Source organism: Sorex fumeus, unplaced genomic scaffold, assembly GCF_029834395.1.
Source record: "Sorex fumeus unplaced genomic scaffold, SorFum_2.1 ptg000072l, whole genome shotgun sequence".
Lineage (NCBI taxonomy): Eukaryota > Metazoa > Chordata > Mammalia > Eulipotyphla > Soricidae > Sorex > Sorex fumeus.
This window is the reverse complement of record NW_026606129.1, coordinates 57,159,611-57,187,566: the sequence shown is the minus strand read 5'-3', so window position 1 is coordinate 57,187,566 and position 27,956 is coordinate 57,159,611. Positions and strand designations below refer to the sequence as shown.

Genomic DNA, 27,956 nt, shown 5'->3' with positions numbered 1-27,956 from the left:
TCCAAAAAGGATTCAGCATGATTGACCATGTCCACATGGTAACCAAGCTCATTGAGGTTTCTCGGGAGTTCAAGATGCCGCTCTGTCTAATGTTCATTGATTTAGAGAAGGCCTTTGATTCTGTTGAGACTGAAGTGGTCATCGAAGCCCTAGCCAAACAGGGTGTTCAAACTCAATACATCAGGATCCTCTATGAGCTACTTTACGAATTCAACACCAGGATCTCACCATTCTACAAGGAAGTGATCATCGACGTCAAGAGAGGGGTTCGGCAGGGTGAAACCAGGGTGATACCATTTCACCGAAACTCTTTAGTGCGACCCTTAAGAACATCATGAGACGACTGGAATGGGAAAGAATGGGAGTGAAGATAGATGGTTGGCAACTACACAACCTCCACTTCGCTGATGACATCATTCAAATAACACCAAATATTAGCCAAGCGGCGCAAATGCTGGCCGACTTCGACGGTGAGTGTGGAAATGTCAACTGCAGCTGAATCTCACGAAGACAATGAGAACATTTATTATAGCATTTTCCCATATTTTAGGTAGAGGCATGAATGATATGGAGGGTAAAGAAGAAATGACCCAATCGGAATTCTAAGGATGAAACTATCATGTCAAGAAGAAAATGGATGAGGTTAGTAACAGATCATATATTGCAGAAAGTTGGTGAACAAGATATAGTAATATACACCATCAAAGATGAACACATAAGGTAAAAAGAGGGTGGAGTTCATAGGTAGGGCACTTCCTATTCATGTTTAAGCCCTTGGTTGGATTCCCTCTACACCATGATCCCACTCACCATCACCCCCTGCCTCATACACATAGAAAAAAAACTGAAAAGCATGTGTGGGCATTTAGAGCACATCTATACGGATAGAGAATTAGAGAATGGAAAAGACAAAAAAATAAATATTTGGGGTCAAAGATATAGTCAAAGATCTGGAGCCCATGCTTTGCATGTGGGAGTCCTAGATTTGAGCCCTAGAGCCATATGGTTTCCCAGAGATCACTGGGAGTATCCCAGAACACTATGCCTGGAGCTGTAGCTCCTGAGCTCCAATGGATGTGTCCTCCCCCCGCCCCCCCCAGTCTGTGATGATAGAATTGAAAGAATTTTCATAAACTTGGGAATTATATATCCACAGATTTAAGAAGTTAGTGAGCCTCAGAAACTGGATGAAATGACACAAGGATGTATCATTACCAAGTTATTCAAATCAGTGATTCAGAGAAAAAGTAGTCAAAGACTACTTATTTTTTTGAAGAAACAAATATAAAGATGACAAGAAATTTCTCATTGGCAACAGGGTAGGTGAAATTTTTGAACACTAAATGGAAAATAATTAAATTTAGAGCCCTAAAACCTGTGGAACTGAATTTCAGAAGTAGCACAGTAGCACAGTCCTCCTGTTTTTCATTGATTTGCTCGAGCGGGCCCAGTAACGTCTCCATTGTGAGACTTGTTGTTACTGTGTTTAGCATATCGAATACGTCACGAGTAGCTTGCCAGGTTTTGCCTTGCAGGCGAGATACTCTCGGTGTCTTGCCAGGCTCTCCCAGAGGGGCGGAGGAATCGAACTCGGGTCAGCCAGGTTGGCTGCGTGCAAGGCAAACATGCTATCGCTCCAGCCAGAAGCAAAATCAAAATAAATTCTTTGAGTTATAGAAAATTGGAAAGAATTTATTACCAGGAAACCAGAACTACAAAGCATGTTAAAAGAAGTCTTTGCGGCAGAAGGAAAATGATACCAAATGATTAACACACGCACATATGCACATGTGCGCTCACAATCAGTCAATTCAAAAGCAACGTGGGGCCCCAAAGCAAAAGATGTGCTCCAGCCTTTTAAGCCATTTCTTGACCCTTAAACTATAGGACATTGAAATGTAAGATGATACCACTTACCATAAAAATATGAAAAACAAATGTTTTTTAAGCATTTTATATGTAAAAATTCAGAGCATTAGGACCAGAAGACAGCTCAATGACTAAAATTTCTGCTGAGCAAGTGTGAAGCTGTGAGTTCAATCTCTGGTGCAACCACTTGCACAAAGTGCAGTGTTGGCAGCTCTGCTGTCTATGATCCCTGGTGCTGTGGTGTCCAGCCATACCAGAATCAGGAGTGACTGTTGTAGGGACTGTAGCTAAAGGGTGCAATCTTCACCAAGCACCACAGCCAGCTGTCTGAATACCAGAATCTGATGTGCAACACCCAGTCATTGCATCAACAACAAAGGGAAGGAAATGGAGGGAGTGGGGGGGGATAAAAATTATTACAAGACACCTAAATAAATGGAAAAACATACCATGTTCATGAATTGGAACACTCAATATTATTAAGAGATCCATTCTCCTAAAACTAATCTATGGATTTAGCAATCCACATTTAAGTCAAAGTTGACTATTTTACTAAAATTTAAAAGTTGATTGTAAAATCCATATAGAAATCTGGACCCAGAACATAGTCCCTGAGTGCTTCTGGGTGTGGCCCCCAATTTTCTTAAAATTAAGATTTACATAAATCTATTTGGATACATTTAAAATACTTCGTGAAAGAGATAGCTCAGTGGGCTAGAGCACATGCTTTGCATGCAGAAGACCCAGGTTCAATCCCAGCACCACCAGGTTCATCCTGGGACCTCATGATCTCTAAGGCAACACCAGGAAGGACCCTTAAGCACATAGCTAGGAATATCCCTTATGCACTACTTGTCTCTAGGTGTGCCCCTCTGTCCCAAAAAAGAAAATATAAATTCACTGTCACAAATCCATAAGATAAAATTTATATAGAATCTGAAAAACATTAAGGTAAATGGGCTGGAGCGATAGCACAGCGGTAGGGCGTTCGCCTTACAAGTGGCCAACATGGCCGACCCGAGTTCGATTCCTCCGCCCCTCTCGGAGAGCCCGGCAAGCTACTGAGAGTATTCGATATGCCAAACACAGTAACAACAAAGTCTCCAATGGAGACGTTACTGGGCCCGCTCGAGCAAATCGACGATCAACGGGAGGGCCTGAAAAACATAAAATACCCGAAACAACTTAACATGAACAAAATTGAAAGAGTTGCTCAAATTTTCCTATAATACTACAATAACCAAATCAGTAATATTGGTAGAAGGATAGATTGTCAATAGCATAAATTGAGAGCCCCCAAACATAACCAATAAATGGACACTTGATTTTTAAAAGGCAGAGCACACGACTTACATGGTGACAATCTGAGTTTAACTCCTGGCTCTTAACAGCTTTTGGCTCAACATGACCTTGGAGCCCCACTACCTCAAAAAAAAAAAAAAACTAAAAGAAAAAACTTCTGCTCTGACATGATCAAGAAAGAGACATAACTGAAAGACTAAAAAGATAGGACACAGACTGGAGGAAGTACACCTCTGTTAGAGGATTTGAGTCACATACATAAAGAAATCTGGAAATGTAATAAGAAAACAAATGATGCAACTCTCCCCACCCCTTCTTTTCCTTTTGTGGTGTTGGCCAGAGGGGACACACATTCTTGGTCTGTGGTGCTTGCACACTCAGCCAGGGTGTTGTTCACTGGCGCTTGCACACTTAAATAGTTATGGTACTTGCTTATATTTATAGTTGCTGTGCTCACTAGGAATCCCACACTTTAGGGTTGGAGTGATAGTACAGTGGGTAGGGCATTTGCCTTGAATGTGGCCGACCCAGGTTCAATTCCCAGCATTCCATTTGGTTCCCTGAGCACCGCCAGGAGCAATTCCTGATTGCAAAGCCAGGAGTAACCACTGTGCATTGTCGGGTGTGACCTAAAAAGTCAATAAATAAATAAATAAATAATCCCACACTTGAGTTGTGTTCATACATGCCTGCAAGTGTGCTGGAGATGACATACTCCATTGTACTACAGTGGCCCCAGACAGCAGGAACCACACTCAGTGCAGGTGGGTGGTATTTTGGTAGGGATCAAAGTAAAAGCCTTCCACTTGCAGACGTTTTTGCTGATTTTCATCCTTAAGCTCCCAATAACCCAACAATTAAAATATGCAAAATATGTGGACAAACAAGAAATAGATTGGGTTTTTTTTTTCTTTTTGGGTCACACCCAGCCGATGCTCAAGGGTTACTCCTGGCTCTGCACTCAGGAATCACTTGATGGCAGTGCTTGAGGGACCATATGGGATGCTGAGAATTGAACCCGGGTTAGCCGTGTGCAAGGCAAACACCCTACTCGCTGTGCTATTGCTCCAGCCCCAAGAAATATATTGGATGGTAAATGAATCTAGTCAAAGATGATCATCACTAGATAAGAAATAAATGCGATGCCATGAGATACCTTTACTCACCTATTATAAATAAATAATTTAATCCATAATTTAATCTATAATTAATAACAATGGTCAACAGCATATGAAAAGATGCCCAACATTACTAACAAAATAAAATCCACAAAGATATCATTAACAAAAAATATGATATCATTAACACCTGTTAACATTGCTAGTATTTGAAAAAACAAAAGAGAGAGAGAGCTGGAGAGATAGGACAGTAGGTAAGGGCCCTTGCACATGGGCCCACCCAGGTTTGATTCCTGGCACATAGGGGCTTCCAAGCACCACCCTGACCACCATTTGATGTGCCCTCAGCACTCACCAAAAATTAAATAAATATTGGTGGGGCTAGAGAGGTAGTACAATCAGTTCTGTCATTTGCTTTGCATGAGGCTAACCTAGGTTCAATCAATCACCAGCACTTTGTAGGGTTTCCCCCAGCCCTGCCAGAAGTGATCCTTGAGTACTACTGGGCATGGTCCAAAAGATAAAAACTACAAAAAGAAAGATGGGTGAGTGGGTAAAATTAGAGCCCTGTGCTTTGGTGTGAAGGTAAGATTGGGCAGGTCCTACAGAAAGCAGTAAGATAGAAGATGGTTTATCAAAAAATTAAAACTTCCATATAATCCAGCAATACTACTTACCAGTACATATTCAAAGGCTAGAACGCAAGGTCTCAGAGAGCAAGTCAGCTTTATTCACAGAAGCTAAGAAGCTTCATTTCCATTGATGGATAGATGGCTAAATTAAATGGATATATATGTGCAATGGAGTGTTATTCAGTCTTAAAGAAGAATATTCCTGTCACATGGTATAGCATGGCTAAACTTTGAAGATACTATAGGAAAGGAATAAGGAATAATCACAAAGGGATAATTATTGTATAATTCTATTTGTATAAGGTACCTAGAATAGTCAAAATCATAGACCAGAAAGCAGACAGGGCTGGGGGTAGGGAAACAGGAAATTGTGCTTTAATGTCTAAAGGTGTTAACTTTTTTTTTTTTTGCTGTTTTCCCTTGCCAGGATGTCAGCCCATTGGACAGTATGGATTGCCTGGTGCTTGCTGAAAACCAGAGATTCAGTTCACTTACTTACCCTGATTGTTGCCTAAGCCACTGAGCAATCTTCCAGGATCTTCCTCTCTGAGAATTCCAAAGAGCAAATCTGTCAGGATTGCCTCAGCACCTATGGGCAATACTTTAAGTCAGCAAGTCATTTTCCAATTGCTTGAGCACCAGTTTTGCAGGAAAAAAAAAAAAAAGAGGTAGAATTGGGCACATATCATGTGATAGTACTTAACTGTTGATTTATACACAGAAAAAAGGTTAAGACAAAAATTTTTCTGTGTCTCTTTTATGACCTTTATAACCTTTCCTTTGTTACTGTTTTTTTGTTTTGGTTGGTGGTAAATGGAGGTCGCACTCATTTAATTGTGGTACTCACATTCTGGTTTTTATGGAGAGGGTGTGGGGAGAAATTGGGTTGTCCAGCTGTGTTCAGGGCTCACTCCTGGCAGTGCTTGGGGGCTTTATAAGGTGCCAGGGATCAAATCAAAGATCACACACTGGCTACATTTTTCGCACATCTGTTTCCTTCTGCTCTTGCTTTAGGTCCTATCCATCCAAGCACATTTGTGGATTCAGAACTCTGCAAAAAATTTTGATTAAGCAAATATAATACCTGAAGGATCCAGAGAGTTACTATATGGGGTAAGAAACCAAGGATGACTCCTATTTGATCCTTGGACTGTATATGGTTCACTAAGCACCAACATGAGGGGTCACTGAGCATAAAGCCAGGATTAAGCTCTGAGAGGGCTGGAGCGATAGCACAGTGGTAGGGCATTTGCCTTGCACACAGCCAACATGGCCGACCCGAGTTCGATTCCTCCGCCCCTCTCGGAGAGCCCGGCAAGCTACCGAGAGTATTCGATATGCCAGACACAGTAACAACAAAGTCTCCAATGGAGACGTTACTGGGCCCGCTCGAGCAAATCGATGATCAACGGGAGGGCCTTTACTTTACTTAAGCTCTGAGAAGCACCAAGTATGGCCTTAAAAAGCAAAACCAAAAAAGTCTACAATTAGATGATAGAGCTCACATAAAATAAGCTTGTGTGTGTGTGTGTGTGTGTGTGTGTAAACATATATAAGATTAGTTATACCTTTATGAACATATACGTTTGTATGTTCACTTAGCTCTTACTGAACATTTGAAAAATATTGTTAAGCAGTATAAAAAGCTACTCTGATTTTTTAAACTGCTTAGTAAAGTTTTGCTGCCCTCTTCTGGAATGGCGATATTTGTGTTTCTGACGGCTAGTTTTCAGGACTTAAAAAAGATAATTAGGTTTAGTATTCATGAGCTAGGCATTAAATTATTTCTCAGAACGTAGAGTTTCACAGAGATATATCAGACTTTCTTTAAATGTCTAATTCAAATTTAATTTCCCAAACAATTTTTTGATCACTACTGGTGGAATTTGGAGGACCCCGAAGTATTGTTGGGGATCAAATTCAGGTCAGCCTCACACAAGACAAGAGCGTTATCTGATCTACTAAAGCTACAGTTCCTTTTATCCTTAACAATTTTAAACTTTTTACAATTAAACTGGTACTCTCACCAGTATTTTTTTTAGGATAACATAATATGGTGTAAAGTAAGATTAAACATAAACCATTCATTTTCTTTTTCTTTGTTCTTATACCCCATCACTCCATTTCAAACTCAATGGATTTCTGTTAAATCATTCTAACAAGGAAAATAGTTAATAGTTTAGTATAGAGGATGTTCCTGTTAGTTTAATATTATTAGGTTTTCTGTACCTGAATTGTGAATTGGAAGTGTTGTAATTCTTTATAGTATTTATTTTAAAAAAATAAATAAAAACAACACTTAGAAACAGAGCTGGAGCAATAGTATACCAGATAAAGAACTTGTCTTTCATGTGGTTGAGCTGGGTTCAATCGTAGGCTTTCAATATGGCCCCCTGAATCTTACGAGGATTGATTCCTGTCCTGAGCACCACTGGGTGTAACCCCAAAACTAAATAAAATAAAACACCCAGAAATATCATTTAATGACTTACTGCTTTGATCTTTTAGAAAATTCTAAAGTACTGTTCAAATTGGAATTTCATTTGGAGTCCCTCTGATGTGGCAGGCTTAAAGAAAGTTCAAGACTCTTGCATGGACTTTTGTCAAAATTAGACTTACCTGGTTATGGGAAGAAATCCTGCAGATAAATCCACATGCCTATGCAGAAATAAAACCTACAAATTCTCAATTTCTTTTTAACTTCTGTTGCTGACCAGAAGGCAGTTATAAGATGATTAAATAGGGGGCTGGAGCAATAGCACAGTGGTAAGGTGTTTGCCTTGCATGTGGCCGACCCAGGTTTGTTGCTCAGCATTCCATATGGTCCCCTGAGCACCACCAGGAATAATTCCTGAGCATAGAGCCAGGAGTAAACCCTGAGCATTGCCAGGTGTGCCCCTCCCCCCAAAAAAGGTAACGAAACAGGTACTCAAGCAAGTTTAAAGCAAAAGTCTAACCTTGCTTGTCTAAGCTTGTCTTGACTCCCTTATTGGATAGATAACAGCAATCTCTGAATCAGAACAAATAGAAAAGTTTGACCCAGAAACTCTATTTAAAAATATTGGAATGTACTGTCTGACACAGATTGTTTCTTTTCTCTAAGATATCTTGAGCTAGTAACAGGTGGAGCAGCTCCTGAGTAAAAACTGTTTCAAGATTCAAATCTTCACCTTGATTATCAAGAAAAATTTTGTCTAATTTTAAAACTGGAATTTTTTTTTTTTTTTTTTGCCCACAACTCACGTTCATGAAAGGAAAGCTGTGGGGCAAGGAGTAGGGGGAGGGTGGGGAAATCCTTTCCATTTAAGATAGGAATGTAGCCATAGTTCCCTTCACTATTACTGATCAGTCCCACCAAATCTTGCTTCTGGAAGAAATCTCTCATTGGCAAAGAAAATCTATGTAAGTTGACAATTACCACGAGTCCTAAATTATCTCTTATCTTAATTTTTACAAGTCTCATAACTGGTCTTTCTGAGCTTTCATGGTATTTACCTAAATTCTACTTTCTCTATCAAGAACCAGAATAGCACTATAGCACTGTCCTCCCATTGTTCATCGATTTGCTCGAGCAGGCACCAGTAATGCCTCCATTGTGAGACTTCTTGTTACTGTTCTTGGCATATTGAATACACCACAGGGAGCTTGCCAGGCTCTGCTGTGCGGGCGGGGTACTCTCGGTAGCTTGCCAGGCTCTCCAAGAGGGACAAAGGAATTGAACCCGGGTCGGCTGTGTGTAAGGCAAACACCCTACCCGCTGTGCTATCGTTCCAGCCTGAAGAACCAGAATATTTGTGTAAAATGCACCTTCTATTGGCTCTGTCTCCTTCTAATTTGTTTAAATTCTTCTTTCTTACCTTCAGAATTAAGTCCAAATCTCTTAACACAACAGCACATGAGTGTCTCTATGATTCAGTCTCACCTTGTGTATAAGAACCTGATACATAAAAGTTCCCTTGAGGGGCTGGAGCGATAGCACAGCAGGTAGGGCATTTGCTTTGCACGCGACCAACCTGGGTTCGATTCCCAGCATTCCATATGGTCCCCTGAGCACCGCCAGGAGTAATTCCTGAGTGCAGAGCCAGGAGTAACCCCTGTGCATCGCCAGGTGTGACCCAAAAAAACAACAAAAAAAAGTTCCCTTGATACATAAATGTTTTTGATTCTCACATTGGTATGTATATTTATTTTTTCCCGCTTGTGTCCTCACCTTCTAGATTCCTGTCATTGCTCCCTTGCTGCTTTACTTCTTCCATAACTCTGGCCTTGCAAATTCAGTCTGTGTCTATGAACTGGTGTCAGGTTGGTCTCCTTTGCTTGGTTATCTTTGCAAGTAAGATGTATGTCTTATGCTTAATCTCCCTCATTCGACAAAATTCCTGGCAAATACTGTTGTTTAGAAACTGATGGTTAAATAATTGAATGGGCTTGGTGAATAAATGCCATTAGTGTTTGTGGTAAGCTGAAAATGAGCAGGTCCCAACATGAAAGTGTGAGATATTTTAACATTTAAGATTACTCTCTAGGATATGGTAGATAGACTATGGCTGGAGATCATTTAAGTTTTAAAATTTACTTATATGTTATCATGTGTTTTTTTTTAATATTCTTAAGGACAGGAGAGATAGTACAGTGGGTAGGGTACTTGCCTTGCATGCACCTAGGTTCATGCACCCACCTCCCAGCACCACATATGAACCCTGACCCCTGCCAGGAGTGATCCCTGAGCTCAGATCCAGCAGAAACCCCTGACCACTGCTGGGTTAGACCCCCCCAAGGCTTAAATAAAGTATACTTAAAATTCAATGTTTGACTCCAGATCCCTATCTGTAGAACTTGGAATAATTAATGAAGCTTAAATATCTGGATTAAATTCTCTTGCATATAATTCTGTAATGGTTTAAGTTCTAGCTGCCTAACATACTTGTTTAAAATAGCATTTTGAACTTGGTATAAGAAATATTTGGAAAAGGTTGTATTATAATTTTATGTTTCTTGTTATTTATATGGAAAAACCCAACTAAGGCTCATACAACATGTGATAGCAGATTGATTAGGAGAATGAAGAATTCATTACTTAAAAAAGCAGCTATAATGATGAGTGCTAATTGGTATCTCTAGTAGGAAAGTGAGTACAAATATAAAAGAATCACAAGGTTATTTAATACCATTTTTATTAAAGAAATGTATAGATACTTTGAACTTCTGCAAAGTAAGGAAAAAGTGAGCTTTTTTAAACAATTATTCCCATTTTGCACATATTCTGTCCCCAGAGAAACACATTTAAATTCTCAGGAGAATTGTCTAATCACCAAATGGTACAAAGCACAAGTAGAATTCTTTTAGGGAAGTAACTTAACACCAGATTATTTTTTACAATTAGATAAATGTCTGGTGTTATGTGTCTATAATTTATGTAAATTACAACCATAGACCTACCAATTACCCCCATTTAAGCTTGGCTGATTCCCCAATGACTTCTTAAAAGAAAACTTCAAATAATTAATTGTCTATTTTTTCAGTCACTGTAAGGTCCTACAACTTTGTGGATTTTTTTTTAAACACCCAAGTTGCAAACATTTGTGAAAGTTTTCTACCCAAGAAATGTTTTACATTGAGTGAAAAAAATAATTGGGGAAAATGTTTTTGTATTTGGAAATACCATAGAAAATGACATTTAAAATAAAGTATTTAAGAAGCCCCAGTAGCCTAATGGATAAGGCATTGGCCTCCTAAAAAAAGTACTTAAAAGCCAATTTAAACTTAAACAATTGAAATAGTTCATTTTTTGCATTTTGGATGAACATAGTAATATATTATGCTAATAATTACCTTGGTCCTTAAAAGGTTATATGAACTAATGTTTTTAAAACATTGAATATTTGTTTAATAATACATTACTGGTTTCCTGTATCCAGCACTATATTTTGATGTTTTTATATATCATATTATTAAACTAGACCAAAAGATTAGCTTCTCCCTTCTTTTCCTTATAAGTCACCATTTTATTTTTTATTTTTATAATTCAAGAATGTTTTTTGTTTTATTTTTTTACATACTTAAGAGTGAAATCATGAATACTTGTATTTTTACATGAGTTATCTCACTTCTCTACAATATTCTCCAAGCCCATTCATGTTGCCACAAATTACAAAGTTCATCTTTTTTGAATTGTTGAATGGGATACCACTGTATGTAAAGTCTTGTCTTGTGTTGGAAAATGATTTTTTTAAAATTTTATTGAACCACATTAGATAGTTAGAAGCTTTCATGTTTGCGTTACAATCACACAATGATCAAACACCCACCCCTCTGGATAATGATTTTTTTTTTATTATTATTAGTGAAACACCATGAGGTACAGTTGTAAATTTACAATTTTTTGTGCTTGGGTTTCGATTATACAATGATCAAATACCCATCCCTCCACCAGTGCCCATTTTCCACCACCATGGATAATATCCCTCCCACCCTTATCCCTCCCATCCCACCCTACCTCTGTGGCAGGGCAATCCCTTGTGTTCTCTCTTTCCTTTTGGGTGTTGTGGTCTGCAAAAGAGGCTTTGGATAATGTTTTGATGGGTGATGAACCACATATACAATAGTTATTCCTATAGTTAGCCAAGGTGTGAGATATGTTATCATCTAGTTTTATATATATATAAATTAAATAAATATATACTTATATGTTATATATAATTTACATAATATATATGAATAAATATATATACCCTGTGATGTTCACACAACAATAGAATCACCCATAATAGATTTTTTAGAATATATGCCGAGCCTCACACATAAATGAAGTCACAGAACCCAGATAATGCAGAACTTTGTGACCTTGGACTCTGGACTCAATAGGACCCGGAACAGAGATCCTCTGCCTGTTTCCGCTAGTCTCTGGTGATTCAGGGATCACACCCATAAACCACACCCTGCTGGCACCGGATAATCTCCTCATTGGCCACCCTCCAGAATTCACGGATGCTCCTCCCAGATGGGAGTATAAAAGGAGACCCCCAGAACCATGCCACTGGACTCCGTGCCAGGCTGTGGGGTAGGTGAGAGCCCTCCCCATCCCAAGAGACACAGCCCCAGCACCCGACCTCCACTGCCCAACCACCGCCACGCTCCAGGCTGCTTTCCGGATCTGCGGCCGCACAACACATTATAAGACACTTTCTACCCATTTTCTATGGTTACTACATCATATCTGATCGGGTTCAGACAGTCAGTAGACAACAAATCATAGAGAGAAATATAAAAATATATGCCTCTTGGAGAGCCCAGCAAACTACTGAGAGTATCCTGCCTGCACGGACAGAGCCTGGCAAGCTCCCTGTGGTGTACTAGATATACCAAATTCAGTAACGACAACAAGTCTCACTCCCCTGACCCTGAAAAGAGCCTCCAATCCTTGGGAAAAGACAAATAAGAAAAGGCTGCAAAATCTCAGGGCTGGGAGGAATAGAGATGCTATTGGCGCTCGCTCGAGTAAATCGATGACCAATGGAATGACAGTGATACAGTGATATTCCTATCAAGTTATGCTTGCCTATATATATCACATCTTTATTCATTATCCAATGATGAGCAGTTAAGTTGTTTACATACCTATTTTTATGTTGGGAGGGGCCTACACCCAATAGTGCTCAGGGTTTATTCCTGGAATTGCTAGAAGGACCAGGTGGTGATGGGTACTAAACCAGGGACTCATGCCTGTAAAGCATGTGCTCAACCCCAAGAGATATCTCTCCAGTCCTTGTTTCTATATCTTGACTATTGAAAATAATTTTGCAATGAACACAGGGATGCACATAGCTCTTTGTGTTAGTATTTTCATAATTTTTCAGTTAACACACAGAAGTGGAATAGCTGGATCATATGGTATTTATATTAACAAAATTAGGAATCTCTGAACTCACTGCTATAATAGCTGTAGCAGTTTATATTCCACTAACAAGAAGCAGGGGTTCTGTTTTCTCCACATTTGTGCCAACACTTACAGTTTTTCTATCTTTTTGATATTAGCCATTATAAAAGATATAAGATGCTATTTCATTGTGGTTTGAATTCTCATGTCCCAAATAATAAGATGAATTTTGTTTCATGTGCTATTTATGATATGTGTCTTGGAGAAATGTTTATTTAGATCCTGTCCATATTTTGCAGGGTATGCCACGCCTCATGATGGGGGGCTACTATGCCATGCTGGGGATAGAAACTAGTGTTTTAGTATGTAGAGCATGATTTCCAGCCCTTTTTTATTTTTAAATCAGGTTTTTCTGTTGTTGTTGAGTTATATGAGTTCTTTATATATTTTGGCTATAAAACCCTTGGCTAATGTGTGAGTTGCAAATTTTCTTCTGTTCAGGACACTGCCTTTTCACTTACAGAATTTCTTTTATTGTGCAGAAAAAGAAGCACTTTGGCTTAATGTATTTTTAACATTTTTATTGTAACACAGTGATTTACCAAGTTGTTCATAATACAGTTTTTTCAGGCATTAAATGTTCCAACACCACTCACACCACCAGTGTGATCCCTTTTCCACCAATGTCCCCAATTTCTACCCACCACCCCAGCCTGCTACTTTGCAGACACAAACAAACCTACTTTATATTGTTTGTAAGATGGAGTGTGCTACTTCTGACTGTGTTGAAGCCTTACTTATAGATCTGTACCCAGGGATCACTCCTCATAATGCTCAGGGGACCATATACAGTTCCTGGATCCAACCAGGGTGACTGGATCAAGACAAGTGACTTACCTTCTATAACTATCTCTCTGGCTCCACTATTGAAATTTTTATAGTAATTGTTTTGAATCCCTGGGGTAAGACTTTATGTAAAATAGCTATTTTAACTGTTAATTCTCTAAGTGCATGAACATGGAATATCTATCTTTCCATTTCATTGTGTCTTCTATTATTTTTAAAACAATATCTTATTACTACACTATACTTCATGTCCATTGTTAAATTTATTCTTAGCATTTTATTCTTTCTGATAAAAAATAGTATTGTTTTCTTAATTTATCTATCTGCTTTTTCATAAAAGCAGTCATTTAAGAATATTTTGTAGCCTCCCCTTTTAAAATATTTAATTTTTCCTAGTAGCTTTCAATGGTATCTTTAGGATGTTCTATACTTATTAACATGTCATTTACAGACATGATAATTTTACTTTTTCTTTTCCAAGTTTTATATTTCATTTTCTTTTGCCAAGCTAAGCAGTTGGGGGCTACTTCCAGCTAGTGCGTGGGGGTTGCTCCCTGGTGGTATTCAGGAGACCAAGTGGTGCCAGAAATCAAACCTAATTTCCTGCTTGCAAAGCATGTGCTCTAAATTTTTGAGCCATCTCCCCAGCCAATATTTCCTTTCTTAATTCCTTTAAAACTTTCCTTTTTTTGCAATATGAATTAACATTTTGTGGGGAAAAGCTTCCCCAGCTAGGGGCCACCAGCAATATACCTGGCAATGTTGGGGAGGCCATATGGTACTGAGATTAGTTCCAGGACACTGTATGGTAGGCATGCACTCCAACCTTTCAACCTATTTCCTAGTCTCCTTAATCTTAATTCACCTTAATACAAGTTTTTAAATAAAAAAGATAGAGCTGGAGCAATAGTACGGCAGGTAGGGTACTTGTCTTGCACAGTCAACCTGTATTCAATCTCCAGTACTATATTTGATGCTCTGAGAACTTCCAGGAGTGATCCCGAAGTATAGGGCAAGGAGGAGCCTTGAGAACAGCTAAGTCAGGTCCCAAAACCAAACCAAAACAAAAAATGAAAGGGCTGAAGTACAGTGAATATGATGCTTGCCTTACACGTGGTGAGCCAGGGTTCAATCACTAGCACCCCATACGGTTCCCCGGGGCTCCACCATGAATTATCCCTGAGTACAGAGCTAGGAGTAATCCCTGAGATATACTGTTGCATCCCCAAAACAAAATTAAAAATAATAAAGACAGTGCTTCCCGCCCAGTTGAGGCCGAGAGTTGCGCCCCACAAGTGGCTCTCCAGCACAGCTTTGGCCCCAGAAGCATACGGACCTAATTTGGAGCCCAGCAGCTTTCAGCAGAAATGTGAATGGATTATGCATTGAACTATGGCACCATGCCCCCCCAACCCCCGGAGGGAAAGGGTGTCTGTCTCTTTTGCCTCCCCCAAAATTTTAACACTTAAATCTGGAGGGATTTCTGCCCAAACCTGCTGGGTTCCGAGATTTGCTCTTGAGTCTCTGGGATCATGGCCGTTAAGCAGCTTGATCAGGAGCCAGAAAGGCCGTTCGTGGGTGATGACTTGGGATCTCATTAGGGTGGGGAGAACAGAACCAGCTCCACCGCCATCCCATGAGGCTCAAAATATCTCGTCACTGCAGGCCCAAATCTGACTGTCCAATGGCCTCTGGAGGATGGCGGCCACCAAGCTGCCAGGGGGAAGCAGGCAGAGGGACAACACCTTTTCCCCCCTGGGGTGGCCCAGCGACAGTAACCTACTGCAGGGTCCAGACGCATTTCTGCCAAAAGCCGCTGGGTTCCAAGATTTGTTTGTGAGTCTCTGGGATCATGGCCGTTAAGCAGCTTGATCAGGAGCCAGAGAGGCAATTCATGGGCGATGACTTTGGGTCTCATTGGGGTGGGGAGGACAGAACTGGCTCCAACCCCATCCCTTGAAGCCCAAAATGTCTCGTCACTGCGGGCCCAAACCTGACTGTCCAGTGACCTCTGGAGGATGGCGGCCACTGGGCCACCATGGGGAACAGGCCAAGGCATGAAACCTATTCCCACCTGGGCTGGCCCAGCACTGGTAACCTACTGCAGAGACTGGATGCATTTCTGCCAAAAGCCGCTGGGTTTTGAGATTTGTTTCTGAGTCTCTGGGATCATGGCCATTAAGCAGTTCAATCAGGAACCAGAGAGGCCATGCCTCCAATAATATAGCTGAGGCGGAGGTGGTTTGTGGGTATGTTTCCCACATACCTAACTTTTGGCCACTTACTTTCTTGGTAAACTTTGCCCCAAGTTTTTGGGGTCTGGCCAAAGGCACAGCAGCAATTTTGGGGTATCTGGAAGTCTGAAGGTACCATCAGGTTGCTGATGCACTCACCTCACAGGTACAGATTGACCTGCTGGCGGCACCATACCCCCTGTATCTACTTTAAAAGAGACAAAATATTCTATCTACATATCCCTTACCTTTCACCTCCAAATCCACCATTCCTCCAGTCAGTTCTAGACAACTACTCTTGAACTTTCAAGTCTTTAGGTTTTTCTATTACAGACATTTCACATAAATGGGGCCATAACTTTTGTGACTGGATTCCTTTATTATGCATAGCTTTCAAGGCCCATCTATGTTGGAAGCACATATTAGTGCTTTATTCCTTTTTTTGTGGCAAAATAATACACTGTTATATGACTATACCTTATTTTGTCCATCTATTCACTAGTAGTTGAAAATTAGCTAATGAGGGACTGGAGAGACAGTACAGCAGTAGGGCATTTGCTCTGCATGAAGTCAACCCAGGTGTGATCCCTGGCATCCCATATAGTCCCCCAAGCACTGTCAGGAATAATTTCTGAATGCAGAACCAGGAGTAACTTCTCAGCATCACCAAGTGTAGCCCAAAAACAATAAAAATATAAGAAAGAAAGAAAATTAGCTAATGTTCCTTTAAAATTAGTATTTAATATATAACAAAAAATGATAATTTTAACTTTTGTTACTGGAGTTTTGTGAATTGGGGAGAAAATGTCCAAAGTTAAAAGAAGTCTCAACACTCTTCTGATATTATGAAGTGATGACTAGTAAATAACCAGAATAATGTCATATAAAGCAGGTTTTGAGTTCAGTTGTTGCTCAATCAAGGGAATTTGCTTCTTCCTGTCCAGAAGTCATCCTCACGTCTGTAGGTGCCATTAGAAAAGCCAAAAAATTAAGAATCTGGTATTCTTTTATTTCTTCTTTCTTTCTTTCTTTCTTTCTTTCTTTCTTTCTTTCCTTCTTTCTTTCTTAAAAACCTAGATAATAAGATGTCGCCCTACCAAAAGTATCTTGCCCACATGGCAGAGTCTGGAAAACTCCCCGTGGCGTATTCAATATGACAAAAACCAGTAACAATGATGGGTCTCATTTTCCTGACTCTGAAAGAGCCTCGAATGTGGCACTTTTAAATCTCAGGACTAGGACGAAGGAGATGTTACTGGGGCCTACTTGAGGCAATCAGTGACCAACAGGATGACAGTGATACAGTGAATTAAAAACACCGTGGTTTTGGAGTTGGGAATGGGCTATCTCCCTCCCATCTCCCTATACTTCTGGAAACCCTGAAGTCACACCCTGGACCACCTCTAGCACCAAGTAAGCTCATTCACTGGCAATGATCCAGAGACTCATAAATAAATTTTGAAAGAGACCAACAAGATAAAAAGATTCTTCTGGATCCCGTGCAAGGCTGAGTTTTAGAGGCAAACTGGTGACAGGCAGGTCAGCCCAGCACCTACCCAACCAGAGCCCTGGCAGCTGGAAACCTCCACACTCCACGATTGCTGCCATGCTCCCAGCTGGACTCCATTGCTCAGGAAAAGCCTTATCCAGAGGTTAATTCACTGAAAAAGTCAATCATGTGGGTTTTGTGACTGAAATCTCCAGGTTTTTATGAAGTCAGGGATGGGCTACGTTCCCCAATCTCCCTGTGCTTCCAGAATCCCTGGCGGTTAAAAATTTAACTCTAACTGTATCATTCCATTAAAAGTTTTGTACTTCCTGAAGCATGCAGCCATGACATCTCAAACTCTACAACACTGATAAACCAGGAGTAGCACACCAGATTGGGCGGGATGTAATGTAAAAGGCAACCAATCTCGAATAACAAAATACAAATACTGAAGGCTTAACCTGTAACATTTTAATCATCTTTTATACAAGGACTTACTGGCTCCATGGTAAAATGAAACAATTGTGACTTCTAAGGAAACATTTATTTTGGTCATTCTGTTAGCAAATTATTGATAACAAGCAATATAAAATAGGTTACTGAGGGCCTGCTATGAGGACAAGCTTAAGGGGTGGTTGGAAAATTGGAGACAATGGTAGCGGGAAGGAATAACGGTGGTGGGATTGGTGTTGGAATATTAAATGCCTGTAACAAATTGTCATGAATAGCTTTGTAAACCAGTGTTTATATAAAATGTAGCACTGTACTGTAGCACTGCCTTCCCATTGTTCATCAAAGCAGGCACCAGTAATGTCTCCATTGTCAGACTTGTTGTTACTGTTTTTGGCAGATTGAATATGTCATGAGTAGCTTGCCAGGCTTTGCTGTGCGGGCAGGATACTCTCAGGAGCTTGCCGAGCTCTCCGAGAGGGATGGAGGAATTGAACCCGGATCGGCTGCATGCAAGGCAAACTCCCTACCCACTGTCCTATCTCTCCAGCTCTCTATAAAATGTAAGGGGGAAAACAACAGAAACAAACAAACAAAAAACCCACTATAATTTACAAAGTTGTTCATTATACAGTTGTTTCAGGCATTTAGTGTTCCAACACAACCATTGCGACCTTCCCTCCTCCAGTGTTCCCATTTTCCCTTCCATCCCCAACTTGCCCCAGAATCTGGTGTTTTTAAGGAAGCTGGTGGGATGTTTATTTTCTCAAAAAAACAGGAAGATCAAACAAATAAGAGAAGTGATACATAGAGGAATGGCAGAAATGCATAGTGCTATAACTTCATATGTTTTATTATTTTTTTTCTTGAGACCCTGGAGTAATAAACGAGGCCTTCCAGGGGTTTTTAAGCAAGTAGAATATTGTCTAGTTATTGGAGCCTGAAATTGAAGTTAGCATTTGCAAACTTGAATCATGGAATCATGTTCATCTGTATTGGTAGTGTTTCTTTCCCAAGGCAGAAGAGTAACCTTTCCCTCCCCAGCAAAAAAGTGTCCATGTTTCTCAGGCAATGCTGAGATTAAGGAGTAATCTGAGGTAAGGAGTATATGGAAGCATCTGGCTAGAAACCCATGGTCAGGATAGAACTGCTTTGTTTTCGGCTGTATCCTCAGAAACCCAGCTTGTGGGCCTATTATCAGATGAGGTATATCAATAAAAAGTTGTTGAAAAAATACATGGAGCATTTAGTAAATTATAAGAAGCTATTCAAATGTTCCCTCTTTTCTCCAATTTATTCAGTCTTCCAATTTGGTGAGAAGTGTTAATCGCCTAAAATTTTAAATCGCTATACAATGTTCTTTGTCTGCACCACCTCCACCCGCATTTATTATAAAAATAAAATCAAAGACACTTTTTGTCACTGTTTTTATTGTTGGGGGCCACATGGGGAAGTTCTGGGTATAGGTCCAGTGATGTTTGAGGTTGAATCGAAGTCTTGCACGTGCCAGGCATGTGCTCTCCTACTTGAGTCCAAATGCCTGACTCACATGAACATTCAACTGAATGTTCATATTTCACCATTTTGCACATTTGCAATGTGCCACTTCCTCTTGAACATATTTTTTCCTTTTTGTGTAGCTTGTACTTTGTGCCATTCTCCCCTCCTACTTACCAATTGTGCTCTAACAATAACAACATTAAGTTGGTATAAATCTAAATCTTTCTCTGAGTGAAAGTATGTGTAATGTAAATGACCATATAACTAAGTTAGTACTGATAAGCCAGCTGTTATAACTCAGTAATTACTTCCAATTATTAAACCATTTTGTTTTCAGCAAGTCTTGGATTTAGCTAATGAAGTTCATCTATCTTCTCAAATGCAGTAAAAGGCACTGAGTTTAAATATAAATCATTTAAAGGGCATTTGTTTTATTTTTGTGCCACAGCCAGCAATGATCAGGGGGCTACTCCCACCATGGTGCTTAGGGATCGCTCCTGGTGGTGTATGGAGGAACATAGTGCTAAGGATTGGTACCATTTTGTAGGGATTTCCCCGTGATGCTCTGGGGCAACAAAACACCTGACACATGGTACTAGTGATCACAGGTATGTGCTCTACTGCTTAATCATTTATCGTTTAATCCATACAATTCTTAAAGTTCTATAAATTGGATTTATTCACAGTGGTTTTATTGATTGGCCTATATTATTTTTCCTAACTTCTAATTTATTTTGGGGGGAGGAAGAATAGGGTGCTGGGCAACACCTACCTGTGCTCAGGGGTCACTCCTGGAAATATTCAGGGAACTATATGTGGTGCCAAGGGATAGAACTTCATTTGGCCACAAGGAAGGCCGTTGCCTTACCTGCAGCATCTCTCTGCTCTCCCTCCTGCTAATTTCAAGAGAAATACCAAATATAAAGGAAGCTCCTAGTTATGTGAACTTTAATGTTAAAGATACATAGAGTATGGAATATATCTTTTACCAGAAGTTCATATGAAGGGGTCTGGGGTTAGCGCAACAGTAGTGTGTTGGCACTGTAGGCACAGGGTACAAGTTCCATCCCCGGCACAGACTTATATAATGAGTGTGATCCTGGCAAAAGTACTAGTTGGGATCTTAGATGCTCCAATAAAGTGTACAACTTCCAGTAGACAAGAACCAAGCATGCATGAAAAACTCCCACAAGAACAATCAAGTTTATAAACATCTCTACTATGTGTGCTATCTCTCCTTCACTCCTGTCACTGCAACAATAAAGGAACAAGAACAGACAAGAAAGTACTTTATTTTTAAGTCACATGAAGTTTCTTTGTACATGTTAAGGATTGTTGTTACTTTCAAATCTTATTAGTGACTTTATTCTCTTCAAAGTTACTGGGTTAAAGTGATAGTACAGTGGGCATGATGCTTGCCTTGCACCGGGTTTAATCTCCAACACCACAAATGATCCCGAGCCGGAGTGATCCCTGAGCACAGTGCCTAGGAGTAATTCCTGTCACTGTCACTGTCCTCCCATTGTTCATTGATTTTCTGGAGTGGGCCCAGTAATGTCTCCATTGTGAGACTTGGTTGTTACTGTGGTTAAAAAGTAAAGTAATAGTAAAGGCCCTCCCGTTGATCGTCGATTTGCTCGAGCGGGCCCAGTAACGTCTCCATTGGAGACTTTGTTGTTACTGTGTTTGGCATATCAAATATGTCATGGGGAGCTTGCCAGGCTCTGCCGTGCGGGCGAGATACTCTCGGTAGCTTGCCGGGCTCTCCGAGATGGGGCAGAGGAATCGAACTCGGGTCGGCCATGTCGGCTGTGTGCAAGGCAAACGCCCTACCCGCTGTGCTATCGCTCCAGCCCAAGTAAGTCCTGAACACCAAAAAAATTAAAAGGTTTTATTAGTACTTTTTATTGACTATATATGTACCTCATTGCTTTGACCAATATGAGAAAGTCTATAATTCCTTTATAGTCAAATGTAAGGACTTTTCCCAAAATTTATGATTGACTTTCTATATTATTATTATTATTGTATTACTTTTGCACAAGCTGCTAGTAATGACAATGAGAACGTAGCATCCTTCTTTCACTTGAGTCCAAATTGCCTCTCCTCTTTTTACTTATTTTTTTGTGCAGGGGTGCTCCCAAGTAGTGCTCAAGAGGTCCAGTGACCCCTCGGAGGTCTCCTGGGCTGCACCTACAGACATGCTGTGTGATGCTAGGGTCAACTGTTTCCAAGGCATGCAGCTTAATCCCCACAATATCTTTCTGACCCCTTCCTCTTTTTAAACCATAGTTTGTTTTTGAGTGATATATTCACGTGCTTTAAAGTACAAAAGCATGAGAATAAAAAGTCTCCCTCACCTTTGTCATGTAGCTGCAGCTGTTCTCTCTGGCCAACTAATGTGGGTAGTTATGGAACATGAAAGATATAGGGAAGGCTTTAATCTTATTTTGGCTTAAACTGAATTAACCCAAATACAATAGTCTATTGATCCTATTCTGTACCTTACTTTAAATTTTTTAAATTTTTTTTTGTCTACGGGTCATATCTAGCAGTGCTTGAACTTGGTGTTATGGAGTCACTCCTTGTAGTGCTTGGGGAATCGTGGTACTGAAAATTAAATTGGGCTTCTGCAGGGAAAGCATGTGCTCCTGCCCTTAATCTCTTTGGTCATAGTTTCTATTTTATACTATTGAGTACATTGTAAGCTACTGCTTCAGAAAAATGTGAGTACCCACCTCATGAAGTGGTCAAGCATTAGCCCCGTGATGAGATATCTAACTTAATTCCCTTATCTAAAATGCTGTCATACTGAGACAATCCTTGCTAACACACTCAGTGTGCCTAGAATAACTCTACTTGCCTCACTCCCATTCAGTTCCTAGAACTGGTCCAGTAACTCTCGTCTCAGGATTGGCTTAAAATGTTTATTATGGGGATGAAGTTAGAACACAGGGATTAAGGAGCGAACACAACACAAGGCTCGATCCCTGGCACCACATTAGGTCTCCCAAGCACTGCCAGTAATGACCCTTGAAAACAGAGCCAGGAGTAAGCCCTGGGCACTGCCAGGCGTGACTCACCCCTATCCCTACCAAATCTAAAATCACCTGAAGGAAGTTAATGGGGCCAAGGAGATAGCTAAAGCAGTAGCCTATATATGTGTCTAAAATAAATGAGGCCCCGAGTTCTATATCCAGCACCAGTATGACCTGGTGGCCCTAAGCACCACACTGTGAGGTGTATGTGTGTGTGTGTGCGTGTGTGTGTCCAGGTCCAGATCCAGGCCCATCATCAGGAATACCTCAGCCCTCCATGTCCAGCATTTCCAGGAGTGAGTCCTGAGCACAGAGCCAGCTAATAGCCCCTGAGCACCCCCAAGTGTGCCCCAAACCTCAAAAACATGTAATACTATTCTTCTTATTCGGGGCCCACACCCAGCAGTACTCCAGTGTCACTCAGTGGTGTTCAGAGAACCTTGGTGTGCTGGGAATTGAATCCAGACCTCCTTGTGCAAAGCACGAGCTCCAGTCTGTTTAGCTATCTCTCTGGCTCCATATAATAGTCTTATACTATTGCTTGGCATACAGAAAGTGCTGGGTAATGCAACCAATATCATCTAAGTCATTTTTAAAATGAGATTATTTTAAAATAAAAGTTGAAATTCATTTTTATGTTTCCAAATTTGAAATGGGATAGCAGTTCCTTTATAGACTGTCCCACATTATTTTCTAATGTCCTTATATTGCTGTTGTGCCCATTACTACTTTGATTTGTTAGAACAAAATAGGCTTTAGACTTCTAATCTCTGGTTGGTAACTTTAGCTCTAGAATCATGCTTACCTGTGGTTACTCCTCCCTAACAAATATACTTTATATTTCTATGCATATGTTTATACATATGCATATAGTGTTTAAACATGGGGGGGGTCTCACTCATACCTCCAATGCCCACTAATTCCATCTTAGTTTTTTGGTTTCTATTTGGCCATCACCATAGATGCTAGTGTTAGATATATTCCCTATTAAATTGTAAATCCAAAGGAGATAACCATATTCATTTGCTTCCATTTTATCCTTAGCACATAGCAGTGTACTCAGTAAACACTTAAATCTATGCACATATACATACATGTTTTAGTGTCAAGCCCACGACCTCAAACATGCAAGGCACAACACTCTTCTGCAGAGCCACATCCTTGGGCCCTCCAAAAAATTTGTTTATATAGGGCTGGAGCAATAGCACAGCGGTAGGGCATTTGCCTTGCACGCAGCCAACATGGCCGACCCGAGTTCGATTCCTCCACCCCTCTCGGAGAGCCTGGCAAGCTACCGAGAGTATCTTGCCCGCACGGCAGAGCCTGGCAAGCTCCCCGTGACATATTCGATATGCCAAACACAGTAACAACAAAGTCTCCAATGGAGACGTTACTGGGCCCGCTCGAGCAAATCGATGATCAAGGGAGGGCCTTTACTTTACTATATCTTTGTATCACTGTTCTCCATTGATTTGCTTGAGCGGGCTTGAGTGGGCGCCAGTAAAGTTTCCATTCGTCCCTGACACGTGCTAGTGTAGCCCGATGGCATATTGGGGGCTCTTTCAGGGTCAGGGGAATGAGGACCATCATTGTTACTGTTTTTGGTATATCGAGCATGCCATGGGTAGCTTGTCAGGCTCTGCTCTGTGGGTGGGATACTGTCAGTAGCTTGCCGGGCTCTCTGAGAGGGATGGAGGCTTTTGGGGAAGCCTCTAATCACCTTTACAGGTGTTCCCAGTCAGGCATATATGTGGGAAGGATACTTTCTTTTATATATATATACTTTCATATATATGTATGTCTATATATGTATATATGTGTATTGTATACATATGTATATCTACATTACGGTTATATGTAGATATATATTTAGCAGGGGGCCTCTAAAGTAGTTTGGGGGCTCAAATGGTCTGGGGACAGTTGGGGACCCTGGAGGAGCCAGTGGCTTGCAGGGTCACATCCAGTGGTGTGAAAAAAAAATGTTGGGGTGCCTAAAGGAAAAAAGAAAAAAGAAAAGTGTCATAGAAGCAGGCTGGGGGACAGGAGGGAAACTGGGATCATTGGTGGAGAGAAGTGGACACCAGTAAAGAGATGGGTGATCCAACACTGTACACTGAGACAACTTTGTATCTCACAGTGACTCAATAAATTTTAAAAATTCAAATAAAAATAGGAAAAAGAAAACATCGGGTTTGATCTCCAACCCCAAAACAAACAGCAATTTTTTAAAAAATAATGTAGGAATACTTATATTTGTTCAGCCATTGATTAAGCTGATTGAATTGGGCATGAACTTCACATTACTTTTTTAATTGTATCACCTGAGATAGAGTTACAAAGCTTTCATGTTTGAGATTCAGCCATACAATGATGGAACACCCATCCCTCCACCAGTGTACATTTTCCATCGCCCACAACCCAGTCCTTACCCTGCCTCTACAGCAATTTCCCTAATATTCTCTAATTTTGAGCATTATGCTTTGCTTAAAATTTCCCACCACCATTCAATCTACCTTCCGTGGGCGGACGCTTGATAATCTATTTTTCATTGCTCAGTTTGAGTATCATGAGAGCTCGCATGGCGGCAATTGTAAATGTAAATTTCTAGATTGTAAATTATTGGGTATGGCATCTTGGGGTTCAATTGGGAGTCTCTGGTCCGGGGCTGTTTGTGTGCTAAGATGGACCCCAGAGGCAAATTGTGGGCATGACAGCCAGTCTGCTGGGTGGGCGGGGACCCGGGGAGGGACATCCCAGGTCCTCTGTTGCCATGTGGCCTGGAGATTCAGTCCTGGAACCCGCATAACTGGGCCTTGATTGTGGAAGCTCTTGGTCGCCGGGATTCCATCTGGAGTAGGCAGAGAGACTGCACCTGCTCCATTTGGGGTGCCCTGGTGAAATTAAGGTCTCCGGCAGTGGGGTGTCTTCCAGGACTTGCTGCTGTTTCTCTGGGCCAGGGCTGAACAACAGCAAAATTAATGTTGAATCAAAATGGAAAAAATATTCTATCCAGTTTTAATTAATTCCTTTTATTTTTTTTTGGGCCACCTTAATGTATTCATGGCTAACTTCTGACTCTGTGGTCAGAAATGACTCCAGGCTGGCCTATACAAAGCAAGCATCTTACCCACTGTTCTATCTCTCCTGTTCCTAGGTCAATCTCGATGGAGAACTAATGGTTCTTTTTTTTCTTAGTTTTGGTAATCTTAATCATCATCAGGTCTTCTAGCCTATTATCTCTTACCTTCCAAACTGGCTTTTAATTCACAAATGAGGAAAACCTTTGGCACCAGTGTCTACTTATCCTTTAAGTGATGAGAATTCCTACTTTTAAATTGATGAAAATGAACTTTTGGGTATACCTTAATGAACTACAAAATTCTTGAAGCCTTAACATTTGAGTTTCTTACCATCTGTGGTCTCATTTGTATAGAAAAAAGGGCAATTCAGGCCAAACTCAGCAATGCTATTAGGGATGTACTACTATATGGGGGAATGTCTGAAATACTAGGGATCAAACTGGGCCACATACAAGGCAAGCATCTTAAAGTTTACACTATTTTTTGCACCACATAAAAAGGTACTTTTAACTTAAAAGAATATAGTATTTTTGTCTCAGCCTACAGTTTTTTCATTTTTTTCCCCAACATGTGTTTTCACCTATTTGCTTAAAGAAATGTTTTACACTCACGTTCTTACAATTTACTTCACTGATTTAAAAAAAAATTGGGCTTGCCCTAATTCCTTATTAATTGTTAAAAAGGTTTGATGCTTATCACAGGATAAGGGAATCTCACTGTCCTTGAGAATGTTGTTTAAATAGAAGCAATTAGGCAAAGACTAAGTTGTATTATACTTTTAGGTATGATCAATCATTTTTTGGGGGAAAACTTGTGCAAGAATTAAAAGTCTAAGTTAAACAGATCTAGTTTCAATGTTTGATTTTTAACTTAATCTGATTTAATGTCTTACAACCCTTTAAGTTTTGCACAATCTGTATCTCCCTGTTGTTTCTGGGGATTAAGTGGAAATAGTATGGTGTCTGGTATATAGAAAGGACCCAGTAGATATTTTCTGTATTCACCATAACCCATGATAGTTTATTCCACCTACACTGATGCTAATTAAAAGGTTTCCCACTTAACAGTCAAGTAGCTTTAAGGCAGAATGAACACTTTTGTGAATACACAAATATGCTTGTACACATATTGTGTGTGTGTGCGTGTATGTATGTGCGTGTGTGTATGTGTATTAAACCCAGATTTACTGGGGCTGGAGAAATAGCACAGCGGGTAGGGCGTTTGCCTTGCATGCGGCCGACCAGGGTTCGATTCCTAGCATCCCATATGGTCCCCTGAGCACCGCCCGGAGTAACTCCTGAGTGCAGAGCCAGGAGAAACCCCTGTGCACTGCTGGGTGTGACCCAAAAACCAAAATAAATAAATAAATAAAATAAACCCAGATTTACTGCTAGCCATATCCAGGACCTTGCTATATATTTTAAATTTTTGGAGACTTTGTGTGTGTGATGCTTTCAGGCAACATGTGATCAAGGCACACACCAGAAGTCCTTAACTCCTCTGTCTCCTCATTCCATTTTAAATGTGACTGCAAATGTTTATGTTTTGCTTTTTGGGTCACACCCAGCACTGCTCAGGGGTTACTCCTGGCTCTGCACTCAGGAATTATTCCTGGCGGTGCTTACGGGGACCATATGGGATGCTGGGGATCGAACCCAGATCGGCTGCATGCAAGGCAAACGCCCTACCCGCTGCATCATCACTCTGGCCCCAAATGTTTATAAATTAATACACACATTATAGGAAGGCTGAATATATGAAAGGAAAAAAAGTTGAAAAACAACCACCGGCGTACCCTTGACTTGGCAGAATCCTTTTGGTTTTTGTTTTGGATCCACACCAGGTGTTGTTTGTAGCTTTGTGCTCGGAGGTCACTCTGCAGGTGCTGGGTGGAATAGGGAAGGGATCAGCCAAGCCAATGATCTAACCAAGGTCAGAGGCCTGCAACACAGGCACTTTCTTCCCTGTGTTGCAGCCCCAGAATCAGATTGTAATACTAAGCTGTAGCTCGATCAAAGCATTCCAAGTACTTACTGCATTGTGAGGGCTGGAGCGATAGCACAGCGGTAGGGCATTCGCCTTACAAGCGGCCAACATGGCCGACCCGAGTCCGATTCCTCCGCCCCTCTCGGAGAGCCCGGCAAGCTACCGAGAGTATTCGATATGCCAGACACAGTAACAACAAAGTCTCCAATGGAGACGTTACTGGGCCCCCTCGAGCAAATCGACGATCAACGGGAGGGCCTTTACCTTTACCTTACTGCATTGTGGATGGATCCCACCGGGTCATTTATGACAAAAGAGGAGGTGGAGGCAGGAAAAAGAACATAGATCCTGGTGGGAATGACCTTCCTCAGGGAAGTCAGCCCTGAGGGTTTCAGGTCATTATCACTGCAGCCTCCTCTCTTTATCTCCTTCCCAGGCTTTTATATGCAACTATTTCCCAAACGTGGGATCAGTCCGTCGGGTTTTGCACACGGTGACTCCAGTGCTGAGAGTGGGTGGAATCCTGTCCCGAAACA

The 27,956-nt window shown here is 40.8% G+C and overlaps 1 long non-coding RNA gene across 1 annotated transcript; it reads right to left on the bottom strand.

Annotated features, from left to right (window-relative positions):
- Positions 1 to 4,769: 4,769 nt before the first annotated feature.
- LOC130037861 (uncharacterized) lies at positions 4,770 to 27,956 on the bottom strand. The gene is made up of 3 exons (XR_008794498.1): positions 27,696 to 27,956; positions 5,421 to 5,510; positions 4,770 to 4,791 (listed from the first exon to the last, which is right to left on the bottom strand). It is a non-coding gene; the product is annotated as an uncharacterized LOC130037861 (long non-coding RNA).